Source organism: Seriola lalandi, unplaced genomic scaffold (genome assembly GCF_002814215.2).
Source record: "Seriola lalandi dorsalis isolate HSWRI2012SDOR001 ecotype SW California unplaced genomic scaffold, Sedor1 jcf7180002053069, whole genome shotgun sequence".
NCBI lineage: Eukaryota > Metazoa > Chordata > Actinopteri > Carangiformes > Carangidae > Seriola > Seriola lalandi.
Window position 1 is genome coordinate 317,234 of NW_019523622.1, and position 13,518 is coordinate 330,751.

Consider the following 13,518-nt stretch of genomic DNA (forward strand, 5'->3'; position numbering starts at 1 on the left):
AATAATGTGCTATGCAGCATGGATGAGTCATCCTGTCTCCCTCATTATGATTAACATGCAGGATTATCTATATAATCTGACTGTGAAGAAATCACAGTTGCATTAGTGTAACTGTACGTAATTTCTGGAATGGCTCCGTTTTGGAAGTGTCAGTCAGTTAAAACAACAGCTTTGCAATTAGGGAAGTTGCTCCACTCCTGTTACATGTAGTAAAATCAACACAAGGTTATATGTGTTGACACAGATTATAGCCTACTTATGTGTTCATAAATATGTTTACACAGTAACTAGATTAAGGTAACTGTTTTTAAACCAGTTTAAACACCAGAGATGAGGACTTTCTCATGCATATGAAGGTTCATTCAAAAAAGCAGTTTTCATTTGAATAATTTGTCACGTAATATTTTTCAGAATTTCTTATTCTGCACATTCATACAAAAGTTGTCTCAGCACACCTGACATTAAAAGAGAAACATGTGAACAAAATGTTGCATTTGGGTTTCAATGTGTACTTCTTATCCAAATGGAGGGTCTGAGGATAAAGCGTTTTATATGTTGCACACATTGTAAAGATCTCTTAGAAAAATTTGATTTCAGGCTGTTAAAAACAATGACTATGCAATATAACAATAAGTTATTATGATGATAATCTTACGTATCAAATCTTAGAAATTATCTGTTTAAGGTTATTTTACAAAGTTAAGTGTAATCAAGTGCTGTTGAGTGGAAAACTACTTGCTTTGTGCACAATATCGATTCAGATTGTAGCTGCAATTATTATTACTGACCGACTTCTTCATAAAAAACATCTTGAGTTAGTTTGGCTGCACTGTAAACACATAGAGCAGTTGCTTTTATGTCCAACAAAGTAGATGATCAAGGAGTGTTTGATGGCCCTGTAACTCTGGGACCTATTTAACTGCACTTGCTGTTACCGTGGTAACTACAAATGTCGGCAAATTAAGCAGATCTGAATAGAAGTATAGGTAAAAACTTTGACTATGATTAAGATGTAATCAAAAACTTAAACAATACGAGTTATGAAACATTTCATTTTTAGCCTGTAATGCATAACAATGTAACAGTTCACTGCTTGAACATTACTTTTAATATTTTCTATGTTAATTAACATTTGTAATATCATTATAAATTCCCTAACTGGCCTAGGGGAAACCCATTGAAAGTACTTGGAAGATTTTTGTGCAGTTCCAAACATACAAACATGACAGCACTGGCAAATTGTTGGTTTACTGCCCAGCTTTTAATGTACATACACTTGAGTCAGTCATGACCTTGTAAGACTTCAAAGCAGGAGACAGTTGGTTATCAACTGCCGCCCTTGCGCTTTAAGACAGACTAACTTAATCACTGTTGTTTCAGTGTTTTGGCATTCATGACCTCTTCTATCTGCAGCTCTATCTCCTCAAATACTGTGCATAGACGGTTGAGGCACGTATTTGTGTTCATGGTGAGAGGGAAAACACTGTTTTTTGACCCTGATGTGGAATGCAGTGTGTGTGTCTTGGTTTACGCTTTGCAGACAAGTGAAGATAACAGTCAAGCTAAAGCTTCATGGGAGAGAGACACAGTGTACCTAAGGGCAAAGTTGCCCTGAGCCATTAACGAACAGTACATGCATCTGCAATTTAAAAAAACTTTGAAATAAGTCAAGTCACGGTGTGATGGCATCAAATGACAATGAAATTGGGGGGGGAAGATAAACAGAAAAGGAAGCAAAAGGTCTACTCTGTGGACTTTTTCATACAGTCTCTGTTCAAACAAAGCCTGGTGCAAGAACCTGGACTAACAAAAGATTAAGTCTTCATGATCTGCCTCACAGCTCTGTCGAGTCATGAAGAACAGGGGGCAAACTTTTGAAACGAGAAAATTTAAGGAGAGAATAGAAAAAAAAGAACAAGAGACAGACAAGACACAGAGACATCTGTAAACGGCAAATCTTGCATGGAACCAGAGGGGTTAAAACGAATGACAGAAGGTGAACTTGAGGAAGTGATGTGAAGAGGGGGGTCAGAGTTTGAGACACCTGTTCTGACAAGTCCTGACAAGACACTTGAGGCTGTGACACAACATAAACATTCTGCCAGCATCTCCACCAAACTGAAGCTCAACGACACACATTAAGTTCACACCTAACTAGGAGACACCTAACAATATGTGCCAGTCTCCATTTTGACGAATCTCACATGCAGACACATGCACACAGGTTTCACAAGAATCCCAGTGTGACAGAATAACTTTAACCACAATGGTGTGCCTACAGTTACAACCTTGTCACTGCCATTTCGCAATCATTAATTATTGAATATCTGCTGATAACTTGTCTCTGTCAAATACAGTGAATACTGTACAACATAATGGCTGCGCTGCTATTTTAAAATAGAGGTACCTTAGAGATCTGTAAAATTAGTACATTTAGATATGCTGGATGACTAAATAGCTCTGCAAAAAGAGTATATGACCAGAATAACTACTTTAGTAGGGTTTAGTGTTGTGTTTTTGTTGCTGAAAAGTGAATTCATGAATCAATTATGTAGTCAACAGAATATTAAGTATTGTAATTTTGCTAATCTGTTAATAATTTAAGTAATTTTTCAAGTAAAAATGTCCTGACAAAACAAGCAATTTTGAAAACATCACCATGGGAACAGAGACAATGTGTTTTTCACTGACATTTTACATACTAAACAATTCACAGATTAATTATAAAAACAACTCAGATTAAACAATAATGAAAATAATTTGGCATATGTTTGATGGAGATAAGAGTCACCATGGAGCTGTTTGAAAGCTTTGACAAGATGACAGATGCAGCCCATCCCTTTCATGAAAAAAATATGGAAGTTCAAATATGGTTTTCAGGCAACAGTAGCACTTTAGAGGCCTAATGCACCCACAAAATGGCAGTGAGATAAGGTCAATGTGACCATTTTTTTTCAACCCAAACTGGCTTAAAAAACTGCCTCTTCTGCTCACTGACACACACTGCCAGAGTGGATCTTTATTAAAACTGTTGGCTGCAGGTTATTTGTTTGTGCTGCTTTGTGGTTTAATCACTCACCACGCTGTGCATTAGGAAGAAGTTCAGATGTGTTAATGGAGAACAAGTTTTGACAGGTGGCGTTCCCACTGTGCAATGGATTACAATAAACAAAGGGTATGAACTGTATCTGGCTTTAATACCGATCAATTGAAAATGCCTTGTTTGGTTATACTGTTAATGCAGAATGGCTCAGGACTTTTAGTTAGCACACAATTATGCCTGCACGATAGGAAAATTTGCAATGTGCGATGATGACACAGACAAAGGTCACTATCGGCCATCTCCTCCGTCCTCCTCCCTCTGCTGCAGGTAGTGTTGCTGAGAGGGGGGGCTGCTGTCTCAGACTGTAGCTATAAGTTTACAAAAGTTTGCGGTAAATGAAGCTGCAGTCTACACACAGAAAGTTTCCCTTTCAGCTTGTTTATAACAGTTCACTATCAGGTTAACGTTAGCTTGCTGCGCTCGTGTAAAACAAACGGCGGTGGATGGAGAAGTTGAAAATTGAGCTTTTCTTCGTGTTTAAATGTTGTCGAACTGGCTGGGTGATGAAGGACGCTAATTGCTTTTTACTCGCAAAGGTTGTGATGACACTAACGGAGATATGACTGTAGTTGCTGTCAGCTCCAGTAAAAAGTTCACTCCTCAATAGTCTACACTGCATAGCGTGTGTAAATAAAATGATTTTTTCTAATTCGTTTTTCAGTCAGTCAGTCTTTTGCGATATGTTTATTGCACATGTTCATATGCGATGATGATTAAAATAAGCTGAATTGGTCAGCACTAGTATTAACATGCGGCTTCAGTGATCCGATCACAAGTGGACAGCTCTACGTCAGTTCACACCTGACTTTAAAATGCGTCTCCACATGCATCTTGATTGACCACTTGTGATTGGATTGCTTAATATGCAAATAACCCCTCTGTGCCCCACTCGCTCTCTCTCTCATTTGCTCGCTCTAACAGACTGTAAATAAAGATGGACGTGGCCTCCGTGACGTCACCATTAGGTTTCTGAATAGTGGTTTTGAAGCTCAGAGTGGGCCATTCTGTTATCGCCATCTTGCCAGAACCTGACTCCGCCGAACTCCTGGCTAATCCAAAAATGGGCAAAAAGGAGGGGCACATGTCGAGCCCAGACTTCGGTGCATGCCGGCTTGTGGCAGGCATACGCCCATATGCTAAACTTTAAGCCTTAATAAAATTTAAACGAGTTAGTTGTATAATAATTCACCCCTGTAGATTTGTCATGAAGGAAGAAATAAGCTATAAAGACCAAAAGTGCTTTTTGTACCTGTAAACATGTTTATTTCTGCTGTAAAGTTTTTAACATGGGAGTCTATGGGGATTGACTCACTGTTGGAACCAGCCTCAATTGGCCATTCGAAGAACTGCAGTTTTTGGTACTTTCGTGTTGGCTTCATTTTTCACCCTTGGAGGTCGCCACTTGACACACACACACACACACACACACACACTAACAACAGACCCATCTGACGTGTCTAAAAACAACTAAAAACAACGCATACCTCACCGCATATAAAGCGGTGAGATCCGATCACAACTGGTCAATCAAGACGCATGTGGAGACGCATTTTAAAGCCAGGTGTGAACTGACGAACTGAGAGCCGTCCACTTGTGATCGGATCACCCAAGATAGATGTTAATACCAGGTCTGAACAGGGCCTATGAAACTGTGGCGGGACTAATCAGACTGTGTCAGAAGACGTCAGTCAGTAGAGTAGGTTCACTGTGGCCCAGGACACATTTGCGTTCACACTGCCAAAAGAATGTGGACACATGTGGCCCAGACCATCTCTAAATGTGGTCTGCGTGATCAGATCTCAAATGCGTCCTCAAAGCATCTTGGGTGTGCTCAAATGAAGCTACAGTCTACACACAGAAAGTTTTCCTTTTAGCGTGGTCATATTAGCTTAACGTTAGTGTTGCACTTGTGTTAAACAAACCGCGGTGGATGGAGAAGTTGAAAATGAAGCTTTTCTACAGGTTTAAATATTGTTGAACAGGTGGAGTGATGAAGGACGCTAAAATTCCTTTATTTACTTGCAAAGGTTGTGATGACACTCACGGAGACGTGGCTATAATTGTTGTCAGCTCCGGTAAAAAGTTCACTCCTCACTGGTCTACACTGCCGCCTCCGTGCTGTCTGTTTCTAACTCAACGCATTTCAGTCTTTTGCGATGTGTTTCATGCACATGTTCATAGCGCGAAGAGGATCAAACTAAGATGAATCGGTCAGCACTACACACAATAGTGCTGGAGCAGCACTGATAAACCACAGGAACATGTCCTCATGGTGATACTTTTCAAGGACTTGGCCTTTCTTTCTACTAATGAGTTTCTGACCATGTACATACATGTAGACAATATTCATGGTGGTAAGTTTTCTTTTTGCACTTCGACCAAGCTTGTGTAAGGCATGTATTGGCTTGCTTCCGTGATTTATCTGTCTGTGTGTGCAGGATTAGGGTGTGTGTGTCTGTCTGCGTGTATCTGTGTGTGTGTGTGTGTGTGTGTGTGTGTGTGTGTGTGTGTGTGTCTGTGTGTGTCTCAAACAGGTTTGGAGAGGAATGCAGGACTGGTGTAATCCAGTCTCGGTTCATTTTCGCTATTGTCACAGAGTCAAAAGCCTGTAGCCCTATGTGCCATGGGGCCTCGCAACTCAGTCACGATTACATTCATCATCTCACATAACACATGGCAGTCAACTCCACATCAGGACAACACAGTACAACATTACAAAGACAATCACAAATAAATCTGTAGGTACATTAAAACCAACCATCTCTCAACAGAAATTATTTATCCTAAAAGTTCTTATTGTGAAATAACTTTGAGGAATAACAACTCCTTCACTTCCAGCTGATAAGACATTTCAATGTCGAGCCATAGAGTTTGCATAAATCTATTCTGCAAGGGTGTTGAGTCACCTTGTAAATGTCTAGTCAGGCAATATAATGTTTAACTTTCCTTCTTTCTCATTATCACTGAGGACAAACAAACTGAATTCCAGCCTACCATTAAAGAAATTACAGACAATACGCTGCTGATCCTTCAATATACAGCCTCCCATGATCTCTGAGATTATAACTGTGAAGAAAAATGAAGGTGGAATTCACATCAAAATGATGATGATTTAGATAATTTATGAAACATACATGTAAGTAATGTTGATTGCAGCACGGACGGAAACTGAGGAGTATTGATTTAGGAAGCATGAGCAAATCAGCGTAACAGCATCAGACCCGATCTCAGCTGTGCAGTGATTTGACTTCACCTCTGCGATTAGCTCAATGTCAGTTGGGAAGAGGTATCTGTCCCTTAGGTAGCAATCCCAGACTTTTATTATTTTGTTTATACCTGATCTCACATGCCAGTGTCTGGGACATTTTACAAGGTTAGAAATAAACTATGTGAAGCATCTAATATTCACCTGATTTTTTCACCTCATTTTTCATTCATGTCTGGTTCCAAAGCCATTTGTACCAGGGTTAAAGGACTTGGATGGTTCCCAGGACCCAACACTGTGGGGTTTCAATAACAAACTCAGTCAACAGCTGAAACAGGGTCAACAGGCTGGTACTTAGAAATGTTTCCTCTTCCCATGGCAACATAATGTGTCCCACCAAGGTTATAAACACATTTAGGAGAGTCAAGTCACTTTCTCCTGACCTGGGCAGGCAATTAATGAGCGGTCCACCACAGTCCAGAGCTTCATGACTGCAAAAGGACAGAGGGCATTTTGCTAATCACAGATGACGGAATGCAAGACAAAGAGAAGGGACTGCAAACGGTACTCAGAGAACACTTTGAGATAACAGTAGGCAAGACAAACAGGTTTCTTAATCTACCCCAAAAATAGCAAATTCACAGTTAAAAACATTAGCCTATGTCGAAGATAATATTATACACTGAGAAATAGGTTACAGCAACTCAAAACATCACATTGTTCTGTAACTAGTGCAAAACAGTTCAATGAGGCCATAGTGTTGCGTGGGAAGTCTACTGCTCCGCCCTGCCTGTTGCCTTTAATGTGTGACTGACAAACTCATCAATTAGATCATCAAATTTGAGAAAATGGCAGCTTCTGCTGATAGCGATGCAGTGTTATGTTAAGCAGTTGGAATATTTTGTTTAATTGAATATGAGACAAAAAGCATGCCTGTAAGAGGCAAAAGACATTGTTATGAAATTCTAAGCCTTTAGTGATGATTAAAAGGGATGTTTATAGTGTATGTGTGGTGTGCATTTCCGCCACGACTCAGAATAAAACCACAGCCACAAAACCACATAAAAAAAATTGGCTTGGTAAATCAGCTAATTTCAGGGTGGGATGTAGATCTGTCGTTGGCATTTTGTACAAATCAGCTACAGGTGAATTTCTTCCAAGTTAGTTGTGAATTGGCAGTGATAAGACATTTTTTTTTACCATGTAATTGACGAGACAACAGCATCACACATTAGCTGCAGCATTGGAAGGATGTGTAACACTAGACAGCTTGCTGGCAGTGCTAAATTGTGACAATGCTTCAATCTCTCCCACCACAAAGATGTATACACACTAAAAAATGTGGGCGTAGTTCTGCCATCCATTAATGGTTCATTGTGTTCAATCAATTTTGTGCATGCAACCTAAAACATATCCCATTTCTAATGTGCACTCATGCTCTGCCAGGATTTAAAATGCATAACAACACTTAGGTAAACAAACATCATTCAGGTAATTCTCTTGTTTCCTCTGTGCTGTGCATGATTAACTAACCAGACATTGTAACCCGATAACCACAGACATATATCTGTTTTTGTGTGACGTCTTGTGGTTGCATTATTTATGTGTCATATTTCTTCTTTCATTTGCTCATAAATAGGAACACCAAACCATAATAACATGTGGATGTCCATCAGAAAACTAGACAAAACTATATTGTGATTTTCTAACATTTGCTGTGATAGTACATTAGGGTTGCACAATCTTATCCATAGTCAGATTGTCCTATCATCACCCTGTGAAATTGCCAATATCTGATATGAATTGCGGGATGGGGGCTGTTAGACTTGAGTACTGCACGTGCACAATTGAACTAAGAGGTCTCACCAGCTTTTTGCGTAATTAAGAGCAACAAATTGTACCAGCATACTTTGATAACGAAATTCTGTCCAAGCTCTAGTGTTAAGTTCAGGACAAAAGTATCTTACACAAGCACTGCACATGAGATGAATTGCTCAGTAGCCTATAATTTATGTCATCTCGATCATTGTGGTGGCTTTCACAGTCTTTTAGTGTGCGTTTAACAAGAAAGCTGACAATTGCACTCTCAGTCTCCAGTGAGAGGAGCTCCATTGCTAAAAGCTACTGGTGCGATCAGTGACAATGGTGATTCAGCTCAGTTTGGTGTAAATATTAGTTAATAAAGATTCGTCATTACACCTAGCTAAAACTAATGCAGACCAACAGTCAAGCAATACATTCTTGAAGGTTATGATCATTATAATGTTCAATTTTCTACAGGCTTTGAAACTTGTTCATATTTACAAGCCACTGAAGAGCAGGGAAGAATTTTCCTTTAAAAGGCTTCAATCTGAGACTACACTTAAAAAATAAATTCACGAGAAAGACCCTAATTAATGCTGAGAAGCTAAGAAGCTAAAATATTATCCTGTCAAAGATGGCTGAAGCCTGTCTCGGAGTTATCTCCTCAAACCATTACCTTAACAAACATAACATTACTTTTCTGGCTAATCCTCGTCTGCTTGATTAACACATTGTTGTTGGTGTCAAGAGAAGGGCACGTGTACTGTGTACAGCACAGACAGAGTAAACTGAAGAAGTTTTTTCTATCCTCTTCCCTCTCACCAACTGTCAGGCAGGATTTTTGAGGCTTTATGTCAGCGGATTATTGCAAATGAAAGGAATACCACACACAGATACACAAACAGAATGATTTAAAGAGCACCGTGTGAATACCGCCTTTTGTGTCTAAACACAACACAAGGAAAAGAGGACAGACAAAAGGACGGTTCTGTGCAATTTATACTACAGCTCACACTTAAATGTAAGAGCATGGCTGGCATCTCAGGTATGTTAGAGCTGACGTGGTGACATAATGCAGAAACACACTGTAGGTCAGGTGAGCTCACTGAGGACTAATTTAGCATTCAGTATTTCTTAAACTTAGTATTTCTCAGAACTGAAAATGAACCCATCACACATTACGCTAACAGGGACTGTGATACTGACTACGCTGATTAGAGGGGCACTCCACTCATTTTACACACAAATATCAGTTAACTCGTCATGGGTAGAGAAAACAATTGAACGTCTTCAATGGTTCTTTGATTAAATGAGAAAATAACCCTGATGGCATCATAGTGACATCATCAGGGTTATTTCAGCTTGAGCTTGGAGATGTTTGACAGAAAGCCTGCAGTACAAATGTTGAGTTTGAAAACACAGGTGTTTACCATACAGGAAGAGGCTATCGTGTTGTATTATGTTAAGAGCAGTACGTGCAGCATTTTTAAAGCCCGACCCATGCTAGTGACTAAAAGTTGAGACATCTCGGCCCCTGGTGCATTTTCAGTTTTTTTCAATCTGTCTTTTCATGTGTTTCCCAATTGAACAGGAGCAAAATACAAATCTGTAGCATGTTCCATATGTACATCAGACTATGATGACTGGAGTTTTCACAGCACTCTGTGCCAAAGTTGTTCCCCTGGGAACAAACTATTATTGACTAAACTACTTCCATTTTTTTTTTTTTTGTTTTTTTTCACTTGAATGATAGAATCTCTCTGCCACTGAAAAAAAAAAAAAAAAAAACTTTCTACGTGATCTCTTGTTTCCAGGTGTAACATCTTTGTGCATGCCCTGCTGTCTGAGTCTAATCTTCTGCTTAGTCATAATAATCACAGCCGGAAGCGTGGCGTGTTTGTGCAATATGCACACAGACAGTCAGAGCAGTGGCAACATGGCATACAGAGAGGGAGCATGAGGTAGAGCTCTGACACTGACATTGTAACGTAATGAGGAGGAAGTTCCACAGTATTTATGTTCTGAAAATGCAAGTAAAGATCTAAGTTGAAATATATAAAATATACTAACAATCACAGAGGGATTAGTTTCTGATGGCAGTGCTACAGTACGAATGGGGCAGAGACACATGCTGAGAGATATGCTGGGGGCAATATGGCAGTGAGGAATTTCCCTCCTGCTGAAAATTCATCCATCACCCAGTTTGCCAAGCAAAGAAGTGCAGGATTTCATCACTCCCAGCTACTCTTTTGTCTCCTCCCCTTTATCTTTTGGTTTTTTAATCTCTCTCTGCCTTGTCAGAGTCTGACTCTCTCCTGCTCTCTTCAACACGATTTGAAAAGATAAAACTGTTGCTGATTGGTGGTGCTGACGACCACATAGTTTCTCCAGCTCTTTTATCTGTCTTTAACAGCTATCATGCTCACTCTACCCCTCTCGCTTCCGCTTTGTACATTTGGGTAGATATCTGCAGATTCATATCAAAAACAAACTGCTTTGCAAGTGACTAGCACATTCACCTGGGCTATATGCTATATTTTATATGCATCAAAGCTAAACTTTTCAACTGAATAGCAACAAACAGGCCAGTAGATAAGACAGAGGAATTACTCTTTTGTTACCTAGAATCTAGCTTTATTCCCTGCGCACAAAGCACTTTAGTTACACATGAAATATCTCATTTGATTCTTGCACAAGAGAGATATAACCTCAACAAGCTCTGGGTTTCACTGCATTCGACATACGTTTTAAAATAGAACTTCACACAAATACTAAAATACAACCACCAAAGGAGAGGAGGGCTTGTGTGAGTGTGAAACCAGCTAAGCTAATTTTACAATTTCCCAGGACAGTGATTGTCTAAATCAGGATTAGTGCTGATGTGTAATCAGCTGGCTTCTTTGGCTGCTGTGACACTTACATTTCCATGTGTCCTTTGGAGTGATCCTTTATGTGCAACTTCTCTTTGAAAGCCTATGACATATGCATACTTGTTGAAACAAACATTCAAGGAAGTTACTCTTTCCTGAGAGGTAAATTCAGTCAGAGGTGAGTAACGCCCCTTGGATATGGCCTCAAGGCCCCTTGTTCTTCAGCCTGACAGAAGAAGAGCCATGTCAGAAGCTCCTGCTGGGATCTCTGCTTGTAAAGCCTCAGCTGCACTAAGCAGCGTTTGTTTGATGTGTTCCGAGTTCAAATCTGGCTCTTTTAAAATCAAGCTGTGGTTAAAAAGCTGATGAAACAGCTGTGCGTTAAAGTTGATGAGTCATATATGAGAAACAGGAAATAAATGTATGGTTGATCTGATATAGAGAAAGTGAGATCTTGGCATCATGGTGTGTGTTTTGTATGCGTGTGTGTGTGCGTTTACTGTAGGGGGTGTGTTGGTGGTGAGATGCAGCTGCAACAGCAGCAAGAAAAGTGTCAGAAGACAGCCCCACTATCTTAACCACTGCATCATAAAACTCAGTGCCTTGCAGACTTAAGGCTTTTGCACTTAATTACACTCTATAAAAGACTTGCAGTGAAGAGATACAGAAGCACAGGTTACCATACATATTATGGCTAAGATTTTCTTTTTAGATAAAAACTTGAATAACTAATGTGGTCACTTGCAAATGTGCAGAATTTAACTTGTCTTAACTCTTGTCTGTATTCAAGTGCAAAACTGATTTCTAGTGTGGTTGGCTTTGGATTTAAGAAGTCAAAGAGTGTCAGAAAGTAGTGACTTTTGAACAGCCAAATGATATTTGAAAGGGTTTTTAATCTATAACGCTTTGGTTAACAATGCTTAACAGAGGTCAGACAAGTCAACAGCTGCTGGGGCTGTCCAACTCTGACTGGGCTCACTTCCACCACTTGGCCCAGATTCAAAAGGTGTCAACCGACCACGTACAGCAAACTTCTTGATAAAATTCAAGCAGAAAAATGTTGGTCGAAATGAGCCAAAATACACTTACCTGTTCAAACTTGGCCACTTGAGCTTTTTAGTCCAAAGAAACTGAAGAAGGAAAACGAAACCAAGTAAAAAAGTGGAGAAAGGCTCCTGCACACACGACAAAAAAAGCGAAAAAAGAGGGAGAATTCCTGCTACCAGCTCTGTGACTTATGTGACCAGAAGAGTAAAACACGACACAAACTTCCTCCTCGTGCAGTTGAACACCTGAGTAGCCTCTGCGCTGAGTGGGCTCCGAAATACCGAGCACCGTCACATGAACACCGATCGACACGTCGTTGAATTTACCAAACTTTTAAAAGTCTTTGAATGTTGTTTCAGACGGAGAGGCCCGCGGCATCGGTGAAGAAAAAAAAGACGAGGTGAAACCGTCCTCGGAGATCCGCTCTCAACGCCTCCCTTCGTGTCTAAGCCCGTAAGTGAGGAGGAAAAGAGTCGGTTTGTCCGGTTACCTGACTCCAGTCATTACCGTGAGGCCAGCCCTCCACACAGCACCAGCAGCAGCAGCCTCATGTTTCCTGTTGTCGCTCTGAATGAGCACAGAGCAGCTAAACAGCTTCCCTCAGCAGCAACAGGTTGAGATGCTTTCTTCTTTCGTTTGATTGAAACCAATGCCAGAGAGAAGGAGTTAAAACGTACTGTAGTGTTTGCTTTCATAAGCTTAAAGGTGTTAAACAAAGATCAAACTCAGTGTATTTGCGTTTAAAAAACAGATTTTGTAATGTCATTAATCTTGCTACTCCTAAACATCAGTGGCTTGTTTGTAGCAGGTGTTCAAGTCTGATATCAGAAGTGATTTTAATGAAAAGAGACATCTGTGGAAAAAGGTACTATCTGATGAATAAAAGTAGGAACCACGTTATGTGAAAAATTATGTAATGTAAAACTTTTCTCTGTATGAAAGCGGTAACATTTCATTCAAGTGTAACATTTCTTTCAGCTCACATAAGGGATTGCTAACCCTGCCTTTCAACATTCAGGGAATATTGCCTTACATTTCTAATAATATTGTCCTTTTGGGGATTGCTCTGTTCTGTATTTAGAGGTGGATTCCAAAAGTCTAATACAACAGCAATAACATTAAACACTGCTAGTTCAGCATCAATTTATTTTCAGGAAAAAGAAGGAATTTAAATAGTATGAAATCTGAAAAATAATGACTAAGACTTTAGGGGACAATAAAACTAGCTACACATTGGATACTAGACTTTTAGTGACTAGAGGAATATTAGTTGTTGATTGTGGCTCCTTAAAGTTGGATTAAGCCGCTTTTGACCACTGGGTGAATGTCAGCTAATTAAAATCTGTGTATTTTGCTGTAATTCGCCATATTTTGATGAAAATATGTGTGAAAAATACCAATGACATTAATGGGCAGAAGAGAAGTGGATTGGGGGGGGGGGGATTTCCTTTCCTTTGGATGTCTTTTGATTCTTCTGTTTTTCCAATGTA

At 39.8% G+C, this 13,518-nt stretch overlaps 2 protein-coding genes across 4 annotated transcripts in view; one reads left to right on the forward strand and one right to left on the reverse strand.

Annotated features, from left to right (window-relative positions):
* palm3 (paralemmin 3) overlaps window positions 1–12,513 on the reverse strand; it is a 36,796-nt gene extending 24,283 nt beyond the window's left edge. Inside the window, exon 1 of one of the 2 annotated variants that reach the window (XM_023400922.2) lies at window positions 12,071–12,513. The gene's annotated coding sequence lies outside the window, so the exon portion shown is untranslated. The remainder of the gene's footprint in view (window positions 1–12,070) is intronic. The other variant, XM_023400921.2, reaches the window with a different exon arrangement.
* A 2-nt stretch (window positions 12,514–12,515) lies between these two features.
* The window catches only part of plppr2b (phospholipid phosphatase related 2b), a 52,241-nt gene continuing 51,238 nt past the window's right edge, over window positions 12,516–13,518 (forward strand). For both annotated transcript variants that reach the window (XM_087172520.1, XM_023400893.2), the window contains exon 1: window positions 12,516–12,641. The gene's annotated coding sequence lies outside the window, so the exon portion shown is untranslated. The remainder of the gene's footprint in view (window positions 12,642–13,518) is intronic.